This window comes from Pinus tabuliformis, chromosome 9, assembly GCF_031772625.1.
Source record: "Pinus tabuliformis cultivar Carrire ecotype Pingquan chromosome 9, CPIR1, whole genome shotgun sequence".
NCBI lineage: Eukaryota > Viridiplantae > Streptophyta > Pinopsida > Pinales > Pinaceae > Pinus > Pinus tabuliformis.
In genome coordinates this window covers 1,049,527,141-1,049,552,585 of record NC_142307.1, presented here as the reverse complement: position 1 = coordinate 1,049,552,585, position 25,445 = coordinate 1,049,527,141, and the positions used below count along the sequence as shown (strand labels likewise).

Genomic DNA, 25,445 nt, shown 5'->3' with positions numbered 1-25,445 from the left:
CAGGAGGTGGAGATTGGAATAAAGAAGCTGAAAACAGGAAAGGCAAAGGACTTGGTTGAGCTTCAAGCAGAGTATCTAAAATGGGGAATGAACACTCTTGCACCACACATCATGGAAATATTTAACAACATCATTCAACTAGGATTCCCAAGGGATTGGACAATTATCCTAGCAATACCCCTTTTTAAAAGTGGAGACATTAATAATCCTTCCAATTATAGAACCATTATGATCAATCCTTTCTTTGCAAAGCTTTTCAGCAGCATGGTAGAAAATAGAATCAGTGAGTGGGCAAAAGTAAAAGAAAAGAGGGCAAGAGGACAAGCAGGTTTTAGGCCGAAGCATTCTATAGTGGATCGTGGTATCATGTTGCGACACATTTTGAAAAGGTTTGGGAGGACGAAGGAGAAGCATTTTCAAAAAGGCATTTGACACAGTCCCTACAGATAAGTTGTGGTGTAGAATGGAAGAACTTGAAATTCCTTTTCATTATAAATCCATTGTCCATAGACTTTATGAGGAAGTGAAAGTAAAAATTAGAACCTTAGTAGGTGTTGACCTCTACTGGTCAACTACCCATGCAGTACACCCCCCTTTTCGTTGCAAAAAGGGGCAGCACCTGATCAACGTGTCCGTGCCATCCTGCAGTCATCAGCAGCTTAATCATTTTGATTGTAAACCCAGTCTGCATGTATGAATTGTAAATAATCTTAGCAGACATGAGTCGTGTATGTGAATTGCCTAGGTGGACCTAACTTTCTAATGGTAATCTACGTCCCGGAAGGTTTTTCGTCTCACCGATCCATGGATCGGCAGAGTTTTCCTTCAAACCTGATCCCAAAGCCGGGATGGATTTTGTCATTAGAACTTTAGGAGAATCTTAGTGTGTTGATCTGCTAGATTATCGTTGTGTCGCAGAGCTGGGTGATTTGTGAGGGTCTATATTAAGTGGGTTTGTCCCCTTGAGATGTAAATTGTAAAAAGTCATCATGAAATGTGTCTTGAGGGTTGAAAATGTCTTAAGATCCCCTCATGAGTCCTAAGTCCTAGGTCCTAGGTGATGTTTCCGAAGGCTTAGTTCGATGATCCATTAAAAAATTAAAAAATTAATAAAAATAATAAAATAATAAAATTAATAAAATAATTAAAAATTAAAATAAATAAAAAAAAATTAAAAAATAAAGCAAAAACCCTAACTAATAAAATAATAATATTTTAAGTGAATGCATGCAAAATATCATTTTTTAATAAATCGACGGATGAGATTAAGAGATGTCTTGATCCTCATCAACGGTCGAGATCATTTCGACATGGATCACTCGAACTAGCCGTTGGGATCATTTCCTTTATATAGGGTGCTAGGGGTCATTTCAGATCATTGGAAGATCTGTGAGTCTAAGACTGAAGAAGCTCTCTTGTAAATTTGTAACAACCCATTAATAAAATTTTAGACCTTAAAACTTTATAAACATATATCCATGTATTAAATTTTATAAAGTATATGGTTAGACCTTATAAATATGAATTTATAAAATATATTAATTAACTTATACCATATATAAATTAAATGTTATGATATATTAATTGACTTTATATCATATATAATTTATATGTTATAAGATATAATACTTAACTTGATATCATATATTATTTAAATAATATAATATATATATCCTAAAACTTTATAGCAATTATAAAACAAACGTTCTACACTATATCATTACAACTTTATAACATTTTAATGTAAGTTATAAGGTATCAGTTATAACACTTACACGTATGGGAAATGTATAATGTAAATATCAGCTGCCCTAAAAATCTATGCGTATCCCTGCCATTAATAAAGTCAGTGAAACCGGATAGATAGTTATTGCTGAGCGCCAAGGACAGTATGAAATATCGGGAGCCATCAATGTATGGGAGGCGGTGGCTGCAAGTGGGAGGGCGGCCACCGCCAGGTGAGGGATTAAATAGCAGGGCCTGAACCTGAAGTAAGCGGGGGGAAAAACCAGAGAATTAAGGATTCATCAGCAGGAAACCAGGAGAAGTAACTTTGCAGTGGAAGAGTCTTGAGTGATCTGAGTTCTGGGCACGGAGGGACAGAGAGCCTCTGTGGAGAGCTTCTCTGGATTGAGCAACCAGATTGCTCTGTCTGGTAGGGTGGTATTGGCCATCTCTAAATTGAATCAAATCAGTCAGCAGTTCAGGATTACCAGTTCAGCAGTGGAATCGGAAGTCAGCCAGCAGCTCAGGTAGGTACAGATTACAGTTTTATGCATTATTGTTTTTCAAATTTTATGTGTATTATATGGTTGCTGTAAATTCGGAATTAGGGCACTGCAAAATTGGTTTCTGGTTAATAAAAGAAGACTTTGGGGTCCATATCTTGCTGGTGTTACTCTCTTGAAATGCTGTGAGATTGTTTAATTTTCTGCATATTTTCTTTTCAGCCGTTAATAATAGCTTTTTGTAGAGTATTGTGAGCACAAGTATCTTGTTCACTTGCTAGGGTTTGGGTGCTGTTAGGGTTTCTGAAGTAATGGCAGGTATCTCCATTACTTCCTGAGATCTAGCAGCATTTTTGCCCTCTTTACTGATGGTTGTTTTGAGCTGTGCAGAAAACATTTTCTGAAGGAAATTTGTGGGCGTTCGGGGAAGTTCTCGGCTGAACCAGCCAACTCCCACGAGCATTTTTTGCTGAGCCCAATTGGATTTGATCCTGGGTCTATCATTCAGTTTATTTTTAATTTGCATGAGAGATTTTCTGAAGTTCTTCACAGTGAAAATCTGAAAATCTTTATTTCTTTAAAATATTTTTGTGCCTACTGCTGAATCTGGCTGTTAAGGGGCCAAATCTGTAAATTAATCAGCTGTCTTAGGGTTTTTCAATTTTTTCTGATCTAGGGTTTTCAAAATTCTGCTTTTCACAATTTTTTCATTAGGGTTTTAAATTTCTGTTTTATACAGATTTTTTTATTTGGGCTTTTGTTTTCTCTTTGCAGGTATAGGGTTTTGTCAATTGCACGACCGCCGTCAGAAGCCTCTGCTGTCCCCTCAAACTGCAAACGCATATCAAATAATGATCTGAGGGTCAAGCAGCAGAGTATTTACCGCCATTGAATCCAGCGATAGTGAAAGGCACGAGATAAGAGGTGCAGTGGCAGCCTTCGACGTGCTCAATCATTTCGATCAGTCAGCGGATCCGATCCAAACCGAAATCGTTCAACGTAAAATTGCTCAGATTGTTTGAGTATAGGTGCATTGTTTGTGCCTGAACTTAGTCACGATCTCTTCCGCAGCTCCACTCAGATCACAACATTTGCGTATTTCCTTAATCTGATCAGCACGCCTAAATCGATTTGAAAACCAGTCACTGGGCAAGGTAATATCAGATATATGACGCTAAAAAATCGCAGTAAGGGCACGGTTCAAGTCCAGCCATCGTCTTCACGTGTTATTGGTAAGATCGATTTGTTTTTCTCTCTCGCCGTCTTATGCTCAGGTAAAATTTCTTATGTATCTGCGTCAAATCGATCTATGGTCGCCGCATCACGCATTTGAGCCTCACGTCTCAGCCACTGTGAGTTATATCGCACAGTGGTAAAGGGGTTACGCCGGTCAGCAGAAATTAATTCAGAGCCGCAGGCCATCACGCATCAAACGTATTGCCAGGTAAACGCATTGATCTTTTCTCCGCAGACGGAACAGGTAAGTCGAGTTGGCGTTTTATGGTCATATAATACATACCAGTTCTGCGTGGTAGCGTAGGTTCAGTTCTATGATTCCGTCCATTGTGAAATTTCCGCCCGTGACTTAGTTTTTTTATGCAGGTCGTATTCCAAATTCGTAGGTTTAGGGTAATATATTAGCATGGATTTTAAATTCATGTAGTTTGTGTTATATTTTAATTAATGTTTAGATTTAGTTTTTCTTAGATTTCAATTTATGTTTTTAGATTTTTGTTTTAATTAGATTTTATTTTGTTTATTTAGATTTGTTTTAATTAATTTTTAATGTGTTAGTTTTATTTTTAGAATTTAGATTTATAATGTTTTAAGATTAGATTTGTACATATTTTAATTTTAAATTTTTTAGATTTTAATAAATCGTTTCGTTTTTTATAGATTTTTATTTTATGAAAATAAATAAAAAATAAAAAAAATAAAAAAACATTTATTTAAATTAATTTAGGTTTAGTTTTATTTTTAATATAGTTTAGCTTTTAGAATAATTTCTAGTTTTCATTTTTAGATTTTATTTAAAAAAAAAAAAAAAAAAAATCGAAAAAATATAAAAATTTTGGAAAATTTTCTTTGTCAGATCGAGTTTATTTTCGGGAATTATCATCTTTCATGCTGAGATCTAAATTTTCAAGTCAAGATGCGAAATTGATATCTGGTTAATGGTTTATGATTCGTGGTGGTTCAAAGCATTCATTTTTTTGAAAATTCTCGATTGCTGGATATCGTTTTGGTCATTTTAAGAGCATTGTGATTTAGCTGATGACAAATGATTGCTGTTCACAGTTTATGTTTCTATATCATCTAACAAGTAATCGTTTTAATAACAATCTCTTAAGGCACTGGTCTGCTAAATTAATCAAATCATTTTAGTGCTTATCTTAATCATGTCTCGTGTCTCCCAACCAACTGGTCGACAGTTGGTCTCATCATCTCACAGGGACTACCCCCCTTAGCCGCAGGAGACAGGCTTAAACGGAGGGATCGGGGATCAGAGTGACAGCCCCCGGTCTGAGGGTTGTCGTGTCAATCTGCGTGCCAACAGTAGGTATTTCAGAAAGCTTTAGAAGTGACATTGGAGTCAAGAAAGGTTGCCCTCTATCTCCTACTCCTTTTGGGTTATATATTGATAAACTAGAAGAGTGGATAAATCTGCAAGGGGGAGATGGTGTTCGGTTGCGGGAGCTTGTGATAAAGCTTCCTTTATATGCGGATGATCTTGGATTGATTTCTAAATCGGCCCATGGATTGCAAATGCACCTATATGCCCTTGAGCATTTTTGTAGAGAAGTGGGCATGCAAGTCAATACTAGCAAGACCAAAATAATGATTTCTCTAATAAAAGGAAGCATAGGCAACATATGTTCTTCTTTGAAGGCAACATTCTTGAAGAAGTAAATGAGTACAAGTACCTCGGGATTGATTTCAACAACAAACTTAATTGGGAGGATTGCAGAAAGAAGAGGATTTTAGGAGGGTGGAAAGCATTATATGCTCTTCAAAACAGATATAGAGGCAGAGTTATGGGATTGGAAAACAACTAAAACGCTTTTTGGACTCCTAGTTTGTCCAGTGATGCTATATGGGTGTGAATTGTAGGCTAGCAGCACCCGCGTCTCAAAATGGAAACAAATTGAGAAAATCCAAAAACGCTTGATCATGAGCAAGTTCAAAATAAAAAATTCGGTATCTTATGAGATAATGTTGAGTGAAACAGGAGCAACTCCCATCGAAGACATTGTTATTTCGTGGCTCATAAGATATCTAAAAAGAATTGAGCAAATGGCAGTAGGTAGATGGCCTAATGTTATCTTCAATGAAGGCATGAGTGAAAGAAAGAAAACATGGATGAAACAAAACTACATATGGATTCAAAAATAGAATATCTACCTTAATGCCTGTCCCACAAATAGAAAGGAGCTAAAGGATTTTGTTATGGAGAAGTTTCGTAAATGGGTATGGGGAAAAGAGTTGGGTAGAAAGAAGAAGTACTACACTGAGGAATTAAAACCTACGTATGATCTACAACAAGAAGAGTTCATTGGCGCTAGCATTCCGTGGAGGGCAAAGGTTCTTATTGCTCAATTAAGAACCAACTCGCATCAACTTCGATGTGAAACAGGACGGTGGAAAAGGCCTAAAGAAGCTTGGGAAGAACGGGTGTGAACATTTTGCACGTTTGGGGCAATGGAATCGGAAAAACATTTCATTTTGGAATTTGATGCATTCAAAGACATCAGAAAAAGTTATGGGAATATGCTAGCATTAGTTTCTTGGCATTGTCTTTTCAGTGAGGGGATTGTTGGACAATTGGGCCAACTCATAATCAGTTTGAACAAGAAAAGGATTGAATTGCAAAAGACAAAAAGTAGGGAACTAATAGTCCCATAGACTATTTTTAGTCTCGTGGACATTAAAATATCATTTCATTTCATTGTTGGATCACTGTCCCTACCCCTCACTCACTGCTTCAATCTCTTGCTCTCTCCAGCAACTGACTGTTGCAAGTCTGGAAATTAGTCTGCCAAGAAATCGAACCGCTCAAGTGTCTTCTCCATCACCACATCAACCTCCTCTTCTAATCCACTGTTGGAGAGCCAACAACCAATATTAATGTTAGTATTTGTAGTATCAAATGTGTTCTAGCCACGAAATTTGGTAGAGACTAGAATACATGAGATCTCCACAACCCAGAAATCATTTCTAGAAATTCTGCCTAGAAATGGCTTAATTAGATTATTAACCAGTTTTTAAGTATTTCCTAAGCCTAAACTTAGGGAATATGGTTAGTTAATCAGTATTAATTAATTCAACGCAAGAATCATCTAGAAACTCACACGGATCGATCCAGAAATGATCCTAATCATTTATTATGTTTCAATCTTTGTTGTTGGTGCTCCAATAGAGGATTATAAGAGGAGGTCGATGTGGTGATGGAGAAGCCACTTGAACAATTCAATTTCTTGGCAGATTGATTTCCAGAGTAGCAAAAGTCAGTTGTCGGAGAGAGCTAGAGATTGAAGCAATGAATGAAGAGCAGAGACAGTGAGGCTGGAGGAAGTATTCCAGATCCAGTGAGTGCATTTGCAGAGAGGCTGAAAAAGCACAGAGAAGCTGATGCAGGGGCAGCGCATGATCTTCTAGAGGCAAGTTCGATTCGCTGAGAGGGAAAGGCGTCTTCAATTCCGGAGGTCGAGAAGGGGTCCCAGAGTGCCTAAGAAGCATCTTTCTAGCTAGCAAAGGGCAAAACCAATGTTGCAATAACCATTATCGGGATAATATCGGCGAGGGAAAAAATCAGGAAAAAATCAGAAAAAATTAAAAATTAAAAATAAAAAAATAAAAATAAAAAATAATTGTAAAAATTGGGAAATAATCGGGAAAAAGTCATAAAATACAAAAATATTCATTTTTTTCAATTTTTTTAATATCTAAAGCTTCTACAACATAATATAAATACATTGACACATAATATGATAAAAGAACTAATATATAAGATGTGTAATATCATTTCTAGTGCTACATCACACATAACAGTGAATCATGTCCTGAATAGTCAGTCCTGACTCCTGAGTCCCAACTCAGCCTCAAAATATCAACAAAAAATATAATAATGTATCTCATATCATGAGTGGTAATGTCATATACAATGAAATGAACCAAATAATTAATACCACTGATTTCCTCTGCCCTTCTTGCAAGAAAATGCAATAGCTTTCCCTCTAGATGTAGATGCCAGTGGAGTTGGTAGTGGACTTTGTTGTGCTCTAGAAGCTGAAGAACTAGGAGCTACAAGAGGTAGACCACGTCCTCTACTAGTGACAAGGGTAGTTTGGGTAGGTTGTGTCACCTCCTCCTCCTGTTGCTCCTCCTCCTCCTCCTCAAAAAATCGGCAAAATTTAAAGAAAAAAATCAAGATTTTTTCGTAATAATCGCGATAATTTCAAGTTATCGTGATTATTTTGTGATTTTTTGCGAAAAATAAATTCACGTAAATAATTGGGCGATAATATCGCCATTTTCAAAAAACCGCGATTTTCAATATTATCGCGATTTTCGCAACAATAGGAAAAATGACATCATCAAAGACCAGTCAAAGGCTTGATGGCAAGCAGGCTACGCAAAGCAGCGCAAAGGGTCTGATGGTCGAGTTTATGAAGGCAAGTTGTGTCGGGGATTGCCTATCGGGTGAGGAAATTCCTCACTAGATTTTTGCCAATATTTTTCTCTGTAGGATTGCCAGATTTCAGCATCCAGTTGTACTCAAAATTTCTCACTCCTACATAATAATAAAACCCTTAGTTGTTGCACTGGTTTTCCCTCATTGAGTTTTTTCGGGGACTTTTGTCCAAAAATAATTGTGTTAATTTTATGTGTGTGTGCTACCATTTCTCAGCTTCCAGTGTTTTATTTTTCCCACAATATTTTATTTGTGAAGGTTGCATTGTGTTTGTTTCGACATTTGTCATAGCAAATAAATTGTTAATTAATTAACAATTATGAGAAATAATACCAGTTGCTGCAATAGGATTCGGGTTGTGGAATTTTCATAATTAAAACATAATTGATGGCTAGGATCATCTCTGGATCGATTTGTGTGAGTTTCTAAACTAATCTCATCTTATCTCAATTAATATTGATTAATTAACCATATTCCCTAGGTTTAGACTTAGAAAATATTTTAAAAACGGCTAATAATCTAATTGCGACACTTTTAGGTGGAATTTCCATAAACTATTCTTGTGTTTTGGAGAACTCATGTATTCTAGCCTTTCCACCAAATTTTGTGGCTAGAACACATCCAATGCTACAGAAACTAAGACTCCCACTTAGCGAGCACTGTGTTCTTTCTTGAGTGTTGCACATCCTGCCACAACACCCTATCTCTGTATCACCTCTGTCACATTGCTGACGTCTAGCTATACTTCCCACCAACCATTGCGCAACTTTGATGTTGCGTCTGTGTTGTTGCTGACACCGCCATACGGCTACCAACACTACATCTGCACTGCAACTCCCTCTCATATGTTGTTATTGCAATTGCAACTATTGCAACTAAGAAGCATCCAAAATACTGAATCAACTGTGTTTAATATGATGCATCTGTCTCCCGAGTCTCTGACTACTACTAGCATTTGCATTGTCACTAAATAATTTACGTTGTTGTTGACTCTGCACTGCTGCCAACTCTACACTATGCTCCCCGGCATCTAACTGCTACTAATCATTGCAGCTGTCACTCTGTCTTTGACTGCATCAACTGCCATTGATCCTTCCTGCTACTAAATATTGTGGGCCCCTGTAGCAAGGTATTGATCCATGAGGTGGACTCCTCAAGGACCCTACCTAATCTTTGTAGTTCTCTGGGACTACAACACCAAATCTCCCCACCTCACTCCTGGAGGTATGTCTGCAAACATCGCAAAGCCTTCCTCCAGCCTGGAGGACAACCTGTCAATCTCTACGGAAGTTGCTTTCCGGTTTTGCTTCTCCTCCTTGTCCTTCTTTTTGAGAGGGCACTAAGTATTGCAGTGACCAAGCTCACCACATCTAAAGCATTTGACCTTTAACAAGTCCTTCTTTTTCCTTTGCTCCCCCCGTCCCTAACTGGGACCCTTTGATGCAAGGGCCACATTCTCCTCCTCCCTCAACGTCTTCGATCCACTGCTACTACTGCCACTGATGGAGCTCTTTAATAGAGCTCCTCTGAACTCCTGCTGCAAATCGGCCCACATCTTGTCCCATTCTAGTAGCCTATCTCTGCCCAATATGCTTTGGACAAAGACCTGCCAATCCTCTGAGATGTTGTTGAGTGCCAATCGTACTAGCTCTGTGGGTTGAGGCGCTGCCCCAATAGCTAACAGCTAGTCTCAGACCCCCTGAATCTTGGTAAGGAAGGGATCTATGCCTTCCCCCTTATACATTCGGATGCATCTCAACTTCTCCTCAAGAAACATCTTCCGTTGCTCAGAAGTTTGATCGTATAACGTGGAGAGAGCATTCCACATCTGTTTGGCAGTATCTTTGCTAGCTTTATGTGAGACAATATGACCTCGAACTCCATCCAGGATCAACCACTTCGCCCGCAACATCTCCTTCTTGTATTCTTGTTGCTGATCTGCATCATAGGGAATTTCCACTACAATATCAATGTAGACTTTCAAGCTATACTCATCTAGAAGGAAGGATATCTTAGCCTTCCAAATGACATAGTTGGAAGCTCCATCCAACCTATTCTGATCACGAATCCCTGCAGTGGCAATCTCAACGAACTGTCAAAAACTCCATCTTTCCTTCTACTCTGCTATTCACACTCCCTCTAGAGTGAGAAGATCTACTCACAACAACTGCTAATCTGCAAGGAAAATTGAACTTCTGAGACTAGAAGTTCCCTGAGGAAATTTTTCCCTCAACTGTGTGTGCTTCTGTCTCTTCCACCCAATGTTGGCTCTACTCTAGCGAACTGCTACAAAACCCTCTCCATCCATTAAAGGTCTGCCCAATGAAAAAATATGAGCTGCTCCCTCTGCCTCTAGAATTACTCGATCTGGAAAATCAAATTTTTTTGCTCTGAAAAATCGAGTTTCCTCAAGTAACTCAGCCTCCTTGCAAAAGACTGCGTCGCCCTCGTGAATTTCAGCATGTTGCTCGTTGAGGAGCAAAATTCCTTCTTTCGCTTCTGAGCTCTCTAGCTGATAAACTGCATTCTGATACCATGTGAAAATTCCAATATGAAATCCTATTGCAGCAACTGGTATTATTTCTCCTAATTGTTAATTAATTTAACAATTTATCTAGTACAGCAAATATCGAAATAAACACACTACAACCTTCACAAACAAAACTACGGAAATAATAATGCGCTGGAAACTAAGAAATGCTAGCACACACACATAAAATGTGAGACAATTATTTTTGGACAAATGTCCCTGGAAAAACCCATCTTGGGAAAACCGGTGCAATAGTGAGGGTTTTTATTATTATGCAGTAGTGAAAATCTGAGTACAATCTGGATGCCTGAAACTAGCAATCCAAAGCAAGAAAATCTGGGAAAATATTTAAGGGAATTTATCCTTCCTCCATGAACTTCACGTCTCAACTCATTAGAATCTTCCTACTGCTAGGAATGTAGATCATGTATGCCTTTGAGGTTTTGCTATACCCAACGAGAAACCCCTTCTCTACAGTCTGATCAAATTTGGTACGCTTTTAATCTGGCACGTGGCAATAAGCAATGTTGCCAAAGATCCTGAAGTGACTAACTTGTGGCTTCTTCCCTGTGAAGACACCTTCTAGCATTTTCTTCCCCAAAGCTCTATGAGGAGTCTTTTTCTAGATATATACACTGTCATGTTACATGCCTCTACCCATAAAAATCTGGGCAAATCCTGGTCATATAACATAGATTTTGCAGCCCCAACTATGGTTTTGTTTTTATGCTCTGTTACCCCATTCTATTGTGGATTATATGGAGTTGTCCATTCTTTTCTGATGTCTTCCTTCACGCAAAAATTTGTTAAGCCTTTATCCATGTATTCTCCACCATTATCTGAGCGAACCACCTTGACCTTCTTCCTTGTCGCATTCTCCACGAGAACCTTAAACTTTTTGAAAGAGTCGAAGACTTCATCTTTGGTCTTTAAGAAGTAGATCTGGGTTTTCCAGGAATGGTCATCAATAAAGGAGACGAAGTATTTGGCACCACTGAGAGCTCTAGTGGACATTGAGCCACAAATATCTGAATGTATAAGTCCTAACACAACATCTGCTCTGTTTTCACTCCTTGGGAATGCTGCCTTAGCATAATTCCCAAGTACACATCCTTTGCACAGATCATCGTGTTCTGTGCCAAGTTCTGGAACCCATGTTACTGTTTCTCTGAGTATATTAAGTGCTCCATGGTGTAGATGTCTCATTCTCCTATGCCATAACTCATTCAACTCCTTCCCACTGCTACTATCACTGCCTATTAGTGCCATTGGAAAGTCGAGCTGCAACCTGTACAATTTGTTGCTTCAAACTCTAATCTGTCTTAACTTCTTCCATCTTGAGTGTTTGACATGCACTTTCTTCCCTACGAAGTGGATATCATACCCCTTATCCTGTAACTGGGATATTGAAATCAGGTTCATACCCAATCCTAGCACACGCAATACATTTGCAACGTTGGTGCTTGCTCCTGACTCCCTTTGAAAATCTATGGTACCTCTCCCTACTGCAGTTCACTTCATTCTGTTTCCCATAGTAATCTGTGTGAAAATTCTATCACTACAACAACTGATTTATTTTTCCTACTTATTCCACAATAAGTTATTTATGAAATTACTTTAATAAACATTAAAATAAATATTGCTGCAGATATCACACTGTAATACAGAAACAAAGTATGCTCAAGCATTAACACATTGACACAAATATTTTGGACAAGAGTCCTCGGAAAAATCCCAATGTGGGAAAATCGGTGCAGCAAGGGAGGATTTTATTATTTAGCTATTCTTCTATACAACGGGGTGCCAAACTGGCTTACCCACAGAGAGAAATAATTCTCCAGCACTTTTCCCAATCCCAGCGTCAACCCAGCTGACCTCTGTGTGGCTCTCGAACCCTCTGCGTCAGCCCTGGGCCTCTCTGCATCACTCACGCAGGCCCAACAAGTGACTGTGCAGTCTTCAGCTGCCTCTACGTCTACTTGAAAAGACCTGCGTCTGCCTCTCCTGCCCCAGCGCTGATCTCGAACGACTAATCCCGCCTCTCTATTTCGTACTTGCTCCCTCCTGAATACTCACCAAACCACTGGTTCAATTTCTCAGCTAACCCCACTCCAGAAATTGAACTGACTGGTCTCCCTCAGTGTGTTCTCCAAGTGACCCACAAGCCTCTTCTTATACTTTTCTCATTGACAAATCAACAACCGAGATTAAGTCCCTAATCAACGGCTAAGAATATATCTGGCTTGATCCATGACTTTTGGAGCATTCTAACATAGTTTTATATTAATACACATTAATATTTTATTTTCCCTAGGTTTAGACTTAGGGACTCCATTAAAAATACTAATTATTTTAATATCTCCCAAACTGTTTAGAATCTGCCCAAACCCTTTCTGGGTATTGGAGATCTCATGTGCCTTAGCCTCTCCACCAATTTTCCTAGCTAGAGCACATCCGATGCTACCCCAAATCAAAACTCCCTCTTAGCAAGGACTATGCTCTAGTAATACTCCTCACTCAGTATCACCCTGATCATCCGACATCGGTCCCTGTGCTGATGCTAGGCCTCCCTGCCCAACATCCTCTGCACTACTGCATCTTGTAGTGCTACCCATGGCTCTGCTACTGTCACTGCTGCATCTATACGACAACTCCCTCTCCATCCGTGTTGTTGTTGGTCCTTTCTCTCAACACTGCATCCGCACTGCAACTCCCGTTGCATCCTTGCAAATATCACTCCCATTTCTGCTACTAAAACGAGTTCTTTACCATCCCCATATTTTCCTTGAAGTAGTCAAGTTTTGTCCTTCCAAGGACCTTGGTGAGGATGTCCGCCACTTGTTCTCCTGTAGGAGTGTAGCTCAACTGTACAGCTCCTCGTTGGACACAATCCCTGACAAAGTGACACTAGATATCAATATGCTTCGACCTATCATGAAACACAGGATTCTCAGAGAGCTTGATGCAACTTTGATTATCACACATGATCCTCATCGCCTCCAAATTCCTTCTGGATAGGTTCACAAGCAGTTTTCTAAGCCATATGGCCTCACACGAAGTTGTGTTTGCCGCCATATATTCTGCATTAGATAAGCTCAGAGCCACGAACTTTTGTTTCCTACTACACCAGGAGGTCATTCCTGATCCAATGTTGAAACAGTACCCAAAGGTAATTTTCTGATCACCTGAACTTCCTGCCCAATCTGCATCAATAAATCCACTCAATTATATCCTTACTCCTAGTGTACAAGAGTCCATAATCGATTGTTCCCTGTAAATACCTGAGAACATGTTTGGTTGTTGCCCAGTGCGCCCTCTTCGATTCCACCACGAACTGACTGAGGGTGTTGACAAAGTAGCAAATGTTTGGCCTGGTATTGACCAAATACATTAGGGACCCTATGAGCTGCTTGTATAGGGTGGGATCGACATCCTTGTCTTCTGATGCATCAATCTTCTTCCAATTGGTGATCATTAGCGTAGCCATCGGTCTACAGTCCTTCATCCTGAATATTTTCAGGATTTCTGTAGCATACCTCCCTTGCCCAAGAAAGATTTCTCCCTTCTGCTGCCAAACTTCCAACCCTAGGAAGCAGTGCATTCGTCCCAAATACTTCATATCGAATTATGTGGCTAGATTCTTCTTGTTGAAGAGAGATTCCATACAGGCTGGTAGAGAATTTTAATCAGTCCCCAATGAGGCTGGATGATCCTGTCAGAAAGAGATCATCCACATACAATACTAAGATTAGCGGCTCGTTCTCTACAACCAGATAGTAGAGATTTGGATTCGCGTCACTCTTGACAAACCCCATTTTCTGCAAGTAGCCGTCTATTCGACCATACCATGCTCTCGGTGCCTGTTTCAGCCCATATAAGGCTTTCTTCAATCTGCATACATGAGACTTCTTCTCATGAGTTTCAAAGCCCTCTGGTTGTTCAATTTGCACCTCCTCTTCTATTACCCCGTTCAGAAATGTCATTTTGACATCCATCTAATGGATCTCCCATACCATCTGGGCTGCAAGAGATATCACGGTCCTAATAGATGTATACCTGGCTATCGAGGGGAAGGTTTCCTCATAGTTAATCCCTTCCTTTTGAGCATACCCCTTAGCCACAAACCTGGCCTTGTATTTCTCAACACTGTCGTCTGTAGCATATTTGATCTTGTAGATCCATCTTGAACCTACCATTGATCTGTCCTGAGGTCTTGGCACCACCTCCCAAACATCATTTACCATTATGGAGTTGTATTCCTCTACATCACATCTAGCCAAACCTAATATTGAGCTGCCTCCTTGAAAATGGCAAGCTCTCCATCTTGAGCTACTAATGCTTGATACCTATCTGGTTGTTTTCGCTCCCTCTTATTGTTTCTTGGTGCACCGATGAAGTCATATGCATCTCATAGAATCTAATGAAGTTCCTTGCTAGTTCTTCCTCTGCCAGCAGGTGCTTCTGTTCGCTCTTCCTCCTCATCCTGAGAATCTTCCTGCCTTGAGGAAGAATTCTTTACTTTTGTTGGTTGAAGAGGCTTAACCGACGGCTCCTCTTTCGACTACTCCTCGAAAGGCATCTCGAGAAATCTTCTGAAAGCCCTGTCCTCGATGAACTTTACATCTCTTCGTACTACTTCCTTCCTGCTCCATGGAAGATAGATCCTGTATGCCTTAGCATTCTCGTTATATCCTACCAGATATCCCTTTTCTGCAGTCTAATCCACCTTCTTCCTCTTTTCTTCAGGTATGTGGCAATATGCTAGACTCCCAAATATCTTGAAATGACTAACTTCAGGTGTCTTCGCTATGAAGACTTTCTCTGGAGTAATCTTGCCCATTGCCCGATGAGGATTGTTGTTTTGAACATAGACTGTTGTGTTGCATGCTTCTGCCCACAGATATTTTGGCATATCCTGATCATACATCATGGCCCTAGTAGCTTCTACAATAGTCTTGTTCTTTCTTTCTGCTACCCCATTATGCTCTGGATTATATGGAGTTTTCCACTCCCTTCTGATGCCCTCCTTAGTGAAAAAATCAATGAATTCCTTATCGACATATTCTCCACCATTATTTGAGCACAAAACTTTTATTTTCTTCCTAGTCAGATTCTCCATTAGAACCTTGAACTCCTTGAATTGACAGAAAACCTCATCCTTGGTTTTCAAAAAATAAATCCAAGTTTTCGTTGAGTGGTCATCAATGAAGGTAAGGAAATACTTGACAACATTGAGAGCTTTGACGGACATAGGTCCGCAGATATCAGAGTGTATCAATCCTAGTACACTCTTAGCCCTGTGTTTGCTCCTAGGAAATGATGCCTTGACATACTTACCTAGAACACATCCCCTACATACATCATCTCATTCCATACTCAAATCCGGAATTCTTGTTATAGTGCTCCTAAGAATTCTCAGGGCTCCATGGTGCAAGTGACCCATTCTTTTGTGCCATAGTTCATTCAAGTCCTTGTCTCCATGACTGCCTATTAGTGCTATTAGTTGCAATCTATACAACTGATTACTTTTGATCCCGATATGCACTTTCTTTTTCCAGCGCTTGTGTTCGACATATACCTTCTCCTTGATGAAGTCGACGTCATAGCCCTTGCCTTGTAGTTGCAACACGGAAAGTAAGTTCATCCCTAATCCTGGTACATGCAGTACATTTGTAGCACGAAACTGTTCTCCTGATTCTGTTTGAAAAACTATGGTACCCTTCCCTACTGGAGTACACTTTGCCTTGTTCCCCATGGTGATCTGAAAGTTCATCTTCTCTTCTTGATATTCTGAGAAACACTCCCTGATTCCCGTCATATGCCACAAAGCTCCACTGTCTATATACCATACCTCTGATGATACAGCACTAGTCATACACGCCACTTCTTCTTCTAGCCTGGAAGCCAACATAGAGAAATCGAAATCTCTTTCTCTTGTGCAATCTTCTAAAAATCTGTCTGAGTCCCCTGATGTGGATGCCTCTGCATCGTGGTCTTGACCCATAACTAATTTTCCCTTTCTATCTCTGATTACTTGCTCTAATACCATGTGAAATTCTATTGCTACAGCAACTGATTTATTTTTCCTACTTATTCCACAAGTTATTTATGAAATTACTTCAATAAACATTAAAATAAATATTGTTGCAGATATCACACCGTAATACAGAAAGAAACATATGCACCAGCATTAACACATTGACACAGATATTTTGGACAACAGTCGCTGAAAAACCCTAGTGTGAGAAAACCGATGCAGCAAGGGATGATTTTATTATTCTGCAATTCTTCTGTACAACAGGGTGTCAAACTGGCTTACCCACAAAGAGAAATAATTCTCCAGCTCTTTTCCCAGTCTCAGCGTCAACTCGGTTGACCTCTGCGTGGCTCTCAAACCCTCTGCGTCAGCCCCTGCTTGATTGTATCATCCCTAGGCCTCTCTGCATCACTCATGCAAGCCCAACAAGTGACTGCACGGTCTTTTGTTGCCTCTACGTCTGCCTAAAAAGCCCTGTGTCTGCCTCTCTTTCCCCAACGTTGATCTCTAGTGGCTGATCCCACCTCTCTGCTCCATACTTGCTGCCTCCTGACTGCTCACCAGACCACTGGTTCAATTTCTCAGCTAACCCCACTCCAAAAATTGAACTGACTGGTCTCCCTCAGTGTGTTCTCCAAGTGACCCTCAAGCCTCCTCTTATACCTTTTTCGTTGACAAATCAATGGTCGAGATTAAGTCCCTAATCAATGGCTAAGATCAGATGTGGCTTGATCCATGACTCTTTGACCATTCTAGCATAGTTTTATATTAATACACATTAATATTTTATTTTCCCTAAGTTTAGACTTAGGGACTCCATTAAAAATATTAAGTATTTTAATATCTCCCAAACTGTTTAGAATCTGCCCAAACCCTTTCTTAGTATTGGAGATCTCATGTGCCTTAGCCTCTCCACCAATTTTCGTGGCTAGAGCACATGTGATGCTACCCCGAATCAACAATCTGGAAATCCATTTGCTCCTCCTTGTAGCTAGAGAAATATTCTCTAACCCCTGTCATATGAGTTGATGCTCCACTGTCTATGTACCACACCTTGTGAAGTTGATCCTAATAAGCAAGTGAATTTGTCCTCCAACCTGGAGGACAAATCTGAAGCTTCCTGAATGTTAATTTTGTCCATGGTCATGCTGAAGAATTTCCTGTGTGCTACTCCTCTTGTTGTTGCCTCTCTGGATCTGCAAAACTTCCTCCAGATCACTGTCCCTGCGTCTCACTCACTGCTTCGACCTTTGGCTCTCTCCGGCAACTGACTGTTGCTACTCTAGAAATCGATCTGCCAAGAAATCGAACTACTCAAGTGTCTTCTCCATCACCACATCGACCTCTTCTTCTAATCCACTATTGGAGCACCAACAACCAAGATTAAAACATAATCGATAGTTAGGATCATCTCTGGATCAATCCGTGTGAGTTTCTAGACTATTCTCACATTTTCTCACTTAATATTGATTAATTAACCATATTCCCTAAGTTTAGACTTGAGAAATATTTTAAAAACTGTTAATAATCTAATTGAGACACTTCTATGCAAAATTTCCAAAAACGATTTATGGGTTTTGGAGATCTCGTGTATTCTAGCCTCTCCACCAAATTTTGTGGCTAGAACACATCTGATGCTACAGAAACTAATAGGTAATCCAGTGGTGTATAGGAACAAGTTGTAGCATACAGTGGCATGCCGAGGAGTACAGGGATGCTTGGTGGTATGTGGTGGCATATGATGTGGCACAACGGGCTCTTGGAGTGTTGCCTCCAAGGAGACTTATGGACAAGGACATTAGGTCTACCATTGGGTGCAAATCACCTAGGATTGATGGGGACGTTGTTGAGCATCTGGGGACACCATGTTTAGAGAGGATAGATCTTTGATTGGGTTATTAGTATATCCAAGTCAAAGAGTGGGATGTTCGTAGGATTACTCTTGAGCATCCCGATGGACTCTTGATCATACCCTTGGGGACCCACCCACCCATCACCCTCCAGTGTTGCTTACATTCACAGAGCGTTTGGTTGTTGCCCCTTGATGCTCTTCGTCCAGGCAGCAGGACATGGGAGGCTTACCCCAGGCAGTTGGCTGAGACACGGCGTGTCACGTACAGGGAGGAGACTCTCTAGTTCAAACACATGGTGGATACAGGAGTTGACAGATATAGCCTTAGGGATGGCGTGGTTTATTGTCGAGGTAGCATATGTTCCATCCCTGGCCTCACACTCAATGTTATCAAGACCGGTCCAAACCGACCGGTTCAGACCAGTCCGACCATTTTGAGGCAAAAACATGTTCAAACCGATGACTTAAACTATTTTTGGTCGGTTTGGTACGATAAAGTTGTGTAGAACTCAGCAAGTCGGGCCTGTTTTGCTTTTTTTCTTCTAAATTTTGTCTTAGCTGGGCACTAGCTCACAATATGCAATTCATGGTAATGTTAAATTCTTCAAGTAAAAGTGACATTCTCCTTTATATTTCATTTCCATCCTTTTACTTAAATTTTTAACAATACCATGAAGTGACTTGGGATTTTTGAGAGTGGTTCTGACCTCATTGGATTTCATACAGAGAAAGTAGAATTTTAGATCTCACTCAAAATCCAAAAGACCGAACAATTTTTCAGGATTTCAGGATTGGGGAGGTCGCAATGTTTCCATTGGATTTTATCATGTATGAGGGTATCAAACTAGCACTTAATCAAGAGCACCAATCCATATATGTATCATGATGTTAGTGGCATTGATTTTTGAACTCCTCTATCATGATCGTACTAAAAATGTACCCATCACTCAAACAAAATCTTGAATTGACATGCTCAACATTTCTTATCTTATTTTAATGCTTAGAGGGTGATACTGATGACGAAGATCCCAATATAGGTAAATATTTTGATGATATGTGGGTATTTGTTGCAGCATGATTATTTGTGGATGCTAGAGGCTATCTAGGTCTTGTGTTTTGATGCATTTTTGGTTCAAAGATGGATTGCACTCGGCGTTATTTTGGTTATTTGCACCCTTACATGCTCTATAAATGAGAACTTTTTCTTATTTGTGTATAAATGGTTTAGATTAAAATGGATGCACATGAATATATGTGGTTTTCTTTAAAATTTGAATATTTTGTGTTTTTGATTCACCAGCTTTTTGGTACGGCTTTTTAACTAGTTCCCGGTCTGGGGGGTTTACTAGCTTGATTACCAATCTGGTTCTGATAACATTGCTCACACTTGGGGAGGTGATGTCAAGGGAGATGCATGATGCACTTTTGACGAGAGAGTTTGAGGCATTACATGTGCATGAGGGGCAATGGATGGTAGACTTCGTCTACAGGAGGGTGCCCAGAGTCTGAGCAATATTCGGTGTATCATCAGGAGTTGGGATAGCGAATCTCGGTGTGTGGTCTGGCAGGAGAAGGGCAGATTGACATGCGTGGGACAGATTCTTGATACTTGGGGACCACCTATGGGATACATACAAGGGTCAGAGATGAGGGTCGAAGGAGCTCTAGCAGGTAGCACTGCTATGCAACCGCAACCCATGAGGTGCAAGAGTTGTGAGCTCCTAGTGTCGGTGGGGGATCTAAGGATCCTAGTGGCGAGTCGATCACTCCACTTCTCGATGGGCAGGGTTATGATGGAGAGTGATCCAATTGTTTCCCAAGCTGACACATGGGGAATCCCTAAGACCTTCAATCATATTCCGAGACAAGTTGTTGCTCAGGATCGAGGCTAGTCATGGAGTGGTGGACTCGAGCATTGTTGAGTTTCCCTTACAGGCTGGACATAGCGCTGATCATGATAGACATAGTGGTCGAGCATTACCAGAGGGGAGGATCTGGTATGAGTATGTTGAGAAATCGAGCATGACCAAGGTGTCACGATTTCAACAGGATAGGTTCATTCTACAATGGGTAGGGGATTCTGGCATAGCACGACTTAGTAGTTCAGCTACCCGTAGAGGTGAGCTGGTTTCTATAGGGGAAGGTCATCCAGATCTTCCATCAAGTTTTATTGATTTGTTGGGGGACTTCACTAGTGTCACAGGGTGATTAGCAGGAGGAGATTAGAGGAAGCTTAGGTGGACAAGGATTCAATCCCATAGGGATTGGATTGTCTCATGAAGAGTCTACTCCTGAAGTGCACGAGAGGGATCATTTAGTAGTCCAGTTTCACGAGAAGATGATCAAGATTTTATTCTACCGTGATGCTCTACTACTGGCGGTATGTAGAGGCTGTTTGGTGCCCATGCCAGGCTAGGCAGTGAGTGAAGCAACGGATGCCTCATGCCGATCAGGATGGCTTTGGATCCTGGCATCAGGGGGATTTCCCATGGCGGGACAGTGCAGAGATCAGGGATGACTCGGTGGCACATTTGGGACCCCAATATTGTTTGCAGTGATTGTTTGGGTAAGCTGATCGAGAGGGTGTTTGTTCAAGCTTGGCTTGAGGACAAGCAATTTCGGTGGGGAGGATTGTAATATCCCAAATTAATTAATTTTTGTAAGAATAATTTCCATTTTTTAAATTTTGATTCAGTGGACAGTTTTGGTCCACAACTTAGGAGAATGAATAAATCGAAGGAAGATTTAATTTTTGGGTAACGAGAGGGACCCACTTTAGAGGAAAGGCGAAATTGTGAAGCTAGTGGAAGGTTGGGGGCACTCCATGAGGAAGTACACACCCCTTGTAGAGCTCGACTTCGACCTGTAGACCTGTAGCAAGTATTCTACTTCGGGTCTGTGATGGAGGTTGTCTTACATAAGAAGAACGAAGAACAACAAGAAGGATAAGCAAGAGTAAGTCTGTAATTTTCTTTTTGTATATTCCCTTTTAAGTCACGGTCTAGGTCCTTCTTACTTTGTATTTAAATAGAGCATGTAAAGTCACCTTTTTATGTCTCGGACCTGAGGTATAAAAGAACAAAAAGGGTTGATCTCTTCTTGGTTTAGGCCCATACTTAGGTTAGTTTAAGGTTTTTTTTTTAAAGTCTAGTTTAGGCTAGTACCATGTCTGGTTAGGGCTAGTGTTTAGGCCTGTTTGTAAAAGCAAGTCCAGCTTCAGTGGTTCAGTCCTATAGCATCTTTCAAGTCTCAAATTGACCACAACATTAAGGTAACATTGCAATATCTTAGGCTTATTTCATTTAAGTTTCAGATCTGTATTTATACCTTGTGTTCAGAACTGGTTAGGGCTCGTTTCAGATTTGTGGATAAGGCATATCATCAAGGTAAGTAGTAAGGCTTGCAGTAGTTTTTAGGGCACAACTTGTAGGCTTTTAAGAGCCAGTTTTAGGATTGTATAATATCTAGCTCATGTCAGGTATAGTGTCATCAAAGGGGTCAAGTGTAGGTCTGTCTAGTGTCTAGCAAAAGTTTTAGGATCACCCAAGAAGAGAAAAGTTTGAGCATCATTAAGATTTCAGTGCCATCAAGAAAAGAGACAGGTGTGTATTGTTATATTTCTTTTGTTGCATATCTATTTCTGCTAACATAAATTTTTCGTATGTTTATTACTATTGTACTAATTCTCTTTGCATGCAGAGGTAAGTATCATTGAAGGGTATTTTTTAATGTTGCACGGGTTCTCGAACCCGGGGGTGGGGTTCTCGAACCCGTCCCGGGTTCCCGACCCTAAGTACCAGATACGGGTACGGGTTCTTCTCGGAAGAACCCATAAGAACTTGGTTCTTCTATGAAGAACCGGGTTCTCCAAAAAAAAATTTGGTTCTTTTCCTTTAACGGGTTCGATTTGGGTTCTTTGTGTTCTTTGGGTTCTTCGATTTGGGTTCTTTGGGTTCTTCGAGTTCTTCAGAAAAAATTTATATTAAAAATTTAATTTTCAAGTAAATTTTTTTTATTGAAATTTAAAAAATAAAAATTAAAGCTTAATAATATGATATTTATTATTAACAAATGTCAAAAACCTAAAATTTAAAACCTAAACTTTTTACTAACCCACAACCATCGAATTTCATTTTTGTTTTTGGTTGAGCTGTTTTGATTTACCCATTTCATGTGGTCGAGGTGTCTTTGGTTCACATGCATCTATTTACCCATTTCACGTGGTCGAGGTCTCTTTGGTTCACATGCATTTTTGGCAGATACACCCAAGAAGAAGGATCCAATTGATTGGTGGTGGCTTCATGGTGTTGATACTCCTGAGTTGCAGCAATTTGCCATATGGTTACTTGGATAGGTAGCTTGTTTGGAGTTCCTCATCTTATTCAAAATTTGAAAATTTTTCAACTAAATATAGGAAATTAATTTTAATTTTTAAATTTTAAATTTTCATTTTAGTTTTACTTTCTATTTTTAAATTTTTAATTAATTTAATGGGTTTCCCCTAATATTTCAAGTAGCTAATCTTCATCTTGTGAGAAGAATTGGAGTACTTATGCCTTTATTCATTTAGTAAAGAGAAATAGGTTGGGCTCAAAGAAGGCAGAGAACTTAGTGTATATTCATAGCACACTTCGTCTCATATTTCGAAAAGACCCGAGGTACAAGGAGGGTCCTTTCAAGATGAGACCAACACATAGATGATGCTATGTGTGTGGAAGAGGAAATACAACCAGATGGCCTTATTGAGCTACCTACAATTGCTATGGATGAGCAAGAGCCTCAAGATGAGAGTGATTCCTACCTGGAGATCATGCTCGCTGAAAATCTAAGTGATGTTGGTGACATGGATGTTGATTACATGGCTTGATTACAATGGACATATATCATGATTCATGACTCTTATTAATATGGAAACACTGAAGAGTTTTTTCGTGATAAATTTTGAAATTTCAATGTGAATATTGAATGTTCAATGAAGTGCATGTTTAAATGATTAAAGTTTTCTTGTTTAAAGTTGAAAAATATACAAATTCAAATTTCATATATATTATTAATTCTAATTTATAAATTTATAATTTATAAAATTTAATTATTAAAATTTAATGTTATTATATTACCAGACGAACCCACATACCCTGTTTCAAAAAATGTCATCCTCGTCCCCATCCCCAAACCCGAACCCACGTTTCCTGGCAACATAAGTATTTTTGTTATTTTTGGGATTGGGTCTTCGTTTGGACTTGTTTCATTGCAAGTTTAACATAATTCAAGCACCCTCAACTATTGTAATAGAACAGTTGCATGAAGATAACATTTACCAGGGACATCAAGTAAGGCAGCGAGACATCAAACCGTGAGACCTACAGGATTGTGTTCAGTTCAATACAAATTCATCATCAAAGACAGTATAAACATATTATTAAAGGACATATCGTTGCGAAACAGTGCAAAAGATTGGCATCTCTCAGTGTTGCAGTACATCAGATACATCGGTTTCATCACCAAGTTTAAAATCAACAACAAGGCAAAAGAGATAGGTCATTAAAAAAGTCATTGTATAAACATTGTAAGTATTGTAAGTAGTTTGTCCAAGAGTCGTTGTATTTGTCAAACATTATACGTCATTGTAAATGGGACAGTGTCCCCCGTAAGGGAGCCCACATTTGTAAGGAATTTGTGTCATTGCCTAGAGTTGAAGAAGGCAAATTTGTTTTGGGAAAAGGGCTTTGGTTTTTTGTTGGGACGAGGGTTCTTAGTTTGTCGGGACAAAGGTTTAGTTCCTTGTGTGTTAGTTAGTCAAAGAAAATCATTGTAATATCATTGTAACGTGGATCATTGTCCCTAGTACAGCTGTCCACATTTTTGTATTTACTTTTGTCTTTATAGGGTGGCACAGAGCTATTAGGCAGGTGCATGAAGTCACCTATAGGTTGGAGCCTGTGAACACTTCAGGGTGGTAGGTTGGTCTAGGATGTTGGGGCATCCATTCAGTTGACTACTGAAGAAACCAGAGCGTTGGGGTGTCCTTCCAGTGGGAGTTAGAGAAGAATGATTTTCTAGAATTCTAGGAAGTTATAACTTTCATTTCAGTTGGGGCTGGAGATTAAAGAATTTATTAGAAAAGTGTTCGGTGGTTTTTGACCCGGAGGGGGTTTTCCACCTAAAATTCTTGTGCCTACTGTGTTCTATTGTTTACTATTTTTACCGCATAAACATTAATAATAATTGAAGATTAACTAATGCTCTGAAAGATTTAAAAAGTGATAATTGCTAAGAAATATTGATTCACCCCCCCTCTTAGTATTTCCAACATTTATATACTACACAAACAAAGAGGGTAAAAGAACGTTGATGTAAACAATCACCAAGTTATTAACGAACAATAGAATTATAATAGTTCAAGCTAGTGTGCATAAAAAAACCTCTTGAATATGTGTAAATACCTCTATGTACCTGGTTGTCGTCGCTAAAGCCAGGTCCACTAATATCAGAGGCAGGGGAATCAGTGACCGCCGGAGAACACTTTAAAGGCCATTCAAAACAATGAAAGGGGGGGCAAAAAATCGAGGAAAATCTTGAATAAGGGAGCAAGAAATTTTCTGGCAAGAACAAAAGGGAAGGAAATTTTCTAGCGAAAACAGAGAGCCACGGTTAAAGGGAATTTTGAGGGTAAAATTGATTGAGAAATCAAGATTTGAGCACTGTTCTTGGGGTTTTGGGCACGGGGGCCAGAAGACCTCAATTTTGAAGGATTCTGGATCTGGCAACTAGATAGGTTGATCCTAGATACGCTGAGAGGAAATTGTTGGTTTGGTAGCAGGAGCATGGCAATGACACCGCGAAATCGGCTTCAAACGGGTATACAGGTATGTATCTGCAACTAAATTTGGTAAATTTAGTTTAAATTTGATTGGTTTATTTTTGGTGAAATTATATGCCTTACATAATATGCATAACCCTGAGAAGTATATCTCTAAGTAACAACTAACATTAATCACAATAATCATTAGTATAAAATAATAATATTTTGTCGTGGGATGAGGTATGCCATCATCTTCTAGCCAAGGGCACTCTTTTGATCAGAGATGCCCAATCTTTAGATCCAA

At 39.6% G+C, this 25,445-nt stretch overlaps 1 protein-coding gene across 2 annotated transcripts in view; it reads right to left on the bottom strand.

The window, feature by feature from the left end:
- The window catches only part of LOC149152298 (protein unc-13 homolog), a 535,466-nt gene that overhangs the window by 127,539 nt on the left and 382,482 nt on the right, over nucleotides 1-25,445 (bottom strand). The window lies entirely within an intron of this gene.